This window comes from Oncorhynchus gorbuscha, unplaced genomic scaffold (genome assembly GCF_021184085.1).
Source record: "Oncorhynchus gorbuscha isolate QuinsamMale2020 ecotype Even-year unplaced genomic scaffold, OgorEven_v1.0 Un_scaffold_5184, whole genome shotgun sequence".
NCBI classification, from domain to species: domain Eukaryota; kingdom Metazoa; phylum Chordata; class Actinopteri; order Salmoniformes; family Salmonidae; genus Oncorhynchus; species Oncorhynchus gorbuscha.
In genome coordinates, this window is record NW_025749046.1 from 25,251 (window position 1) to 28,255 (window position 3,005).

The window sequence follows — 3,005 nt, forward strand, 5'->3', positions numbered from 1 at the left end:
TATTAACCCTGGACTGTACACACCGGCTTCTAGAACACATATTAACCCTGGACTGTAGACACCGGCTTCTAGAACACACACTAACCCTGGACTGTAGACACCGGCTTCTAGAACACACACTAACCCTGGACTGTAGACACCGGCTTCTAGAACACACACTAACCCTGGACTGTAGACACCGGCTTCTAGAACACACACTAACCCTGGACTGTAGACAACGGCTTCTAGAACACACACTAACCCTGGACTGTAGACACCGGCTTCTAAGCACTGGGCTCCAACCCTGGAATGTCACTCCCAACTTGTCTGTCTTCCCTGTTTATCTAAAGAGGGGCCCTTATATCTGTACTGTGTCTGAGACTACCTAGACATCAGGTCCTTATATCTGTACTGTGTCTGAGACTACCTAGACATCAGGTCCTTATATCTGTACTGTGTCTGAGACTACCTAGACATCAGGTCCTTATATCTGTACTGTGTCTGAGACTACCTAGACATCAGGTCCTTATATCTGTACTGTGTCTGAGACTACCTAGACATCAGGTCCTTATATCTGTACTGTGTCTGAGACTACCTAGACATCAGGTCCTTATATCTGTACTGTGTCTGAAACTACCTAGACATCAGGTCCTTACATTTACATTTAAGTCATTTAGCAGACGCTCTTATCCAGAGCGACTTACAGACTACCTAGACATCAGGTCCTTATATCTGTACTGTGTCTGAGACTAGTCACTAGTCTATACTGGTCACTAGTCTATACTGGTCACTAGTTGGTCTATACTGGTCACTAGTCTATACTGGTCACTAGTCTATACTGGTCACTAGTTGGTCTATACTGGTCACTAGTTGGTCTATACTGGTCACTAGTCGGTCTATACTGGTCACTAGTCGGTCTATACTGGTCACTAGTTGGTCTATACTGGTCACTAGTTGGTCTATACTGGTCACTAGTTGGTCTATACTGGTCACTAGTTGGTCTATACTGGTCACTAGTTGGTCTATACTGGTCACTAGTTGGTCTATACTGGTCACTAGTTGGTCTATACTGGTCACTAGTTGGTCTATACTGGTCACTAGTCTATACTGGTCACTAGTCTATACTGGTCACTAGTCTATACTGGTCACTAGTTGGTCTATACTGGTCACTAGTCTATACTGGTCACTAGTTGGTCTATACTGGTCACTAGTCTATACTGGTCACTAGTTGGTCTATACTGGTCACTAGTTGGTCTATACTGGTCACTAGTTGGTCTATACTGGTCACTAGTTGGTCTATACTGGTCACTAGTCTATACTGGTCACTAGTTGGTCTATACTGGTCACTAGTTGGTCTATACTGGTCACTAGTTGGTCTATACTGGTCACTAGTTGGTCTATACTGGTCACTAGTCTATACTGGTCACTAGTTGGTCTATACTGGTCACTAGTTGGTCTATACTGGTCACTAGTTGGTCTATACTGGTCACTAGTTGGTCTATACTGGTCACTAGTTGGTCTATACTGGTCACTAGTTGGTCTATACTGGTCACTAGTTGGTCTATACTGGTCACTAGTCTATACTGGTCACTAGTCTATACTGGTTTAAAGGCTATACTGGTCACTAGTCTATACTGGTCACTAGTCTATACTGGTTTAAAGACTATACTGGTTTAAAGACTATACTGGTCACTAGTCTATACTGGTCACTAGTCTATACTGGTTTAAAGGCTATACTGGTCACTCGTCTATACTGGTCACTCGTCTATACTGGTCACTCGTCTATACTGGTCACTCGTCTATACTGGTCACTAGTATATACTGGTTTAAAGGCTATGCTGGTCACTAGTCTATACTGGTCACTAGTTAGTCTATACTGGTTTAAAGGCTATGCTGGTTTAAAGGCTATGCTGGTCACTAGTTGGTCTATACTGGTTTATTCTTTGCCATTGTAATAAAAATGTTGTGGTTGTGTTGTGCGACAATCCATCTGTTTTGTCATCTTGTGGGACCTTGTCGTGTGTGTGCCTTGTCGTGTGTGTGCCTTGTCGTGTGTGTGCCTTGTCGTGCGTGTGCCTTGTCGTGCGTGTGCCTTGTCGTGCGTGTGCCTTGTCGTGCGTGTGCCTTGTCGTGCGTGTGCCTTGTCGTGCGTGTGCCTTGTCGTGCGTGTGCCTTGTCGTGCGTGTGCCTTGTCGTGCGTGTGCCTTGTCGTGCGTGTGCCTTGTCGTGCGTGTGCCTTGTCGTGCGTGTGCCTACATGTAATCCTGAACAAATCACTGACGCCTATACAGTCAATGTAGAACACTGGAAATCAGCTATTACTATTCTGGATGTGTCTGTCTGTACAAGATGTTAAGAATAGCAATAGTTGCCAAAATAGAAATGTGAATTAATGTCATTGTGATTAAAGATGCAATATAAAGTAACGTCATAAATAAAAACATTTGAAAGTTCTTCTCAGATTATCTGATTTGATTTTAAATATAAATACAACTGCGTTTTGAATTCTGTATGTTAATAATTGTTTATAAATAAGTATGTAAATGTTCCAATGAAAGATGGACCACTGAAGTCTGTATTTAGCTGGTACTGTATCATTGTTGATCACTAAAAGACCACGCCCCTCTCAGAGAGAGGGACACAGCTGCATGTAAACTCTCACAATTTTCAATGTTTTTTTTATTTTTACAAAAGGATAGATTTGGAGTTAGATAAACTTGGATTTTTCAGCAGGGACATATGCAGGATGCTACCCTCCACAGCATGGCCTTTCGCTCCAGATCAAAACTCATAACCTACATACTCATATTGGGGCGGCAGCGTAGCCTAGTGGCTAGAGCGTTGGACTAGTAACCGGAAGGTTGCGAGTTCAAACCCCTGAGCTGACAAGGTACAAATCTGTCGTTCTGCCCCTGAACAGGCAGTTAACCCACTGTTCCCAGGCCGTCATTGAAAATAAGAATATTTTCTTAACTGACTTGCCTAGTTAAATAAAGTTAAAATTTAAAAGATTTTAAAAAATTAAA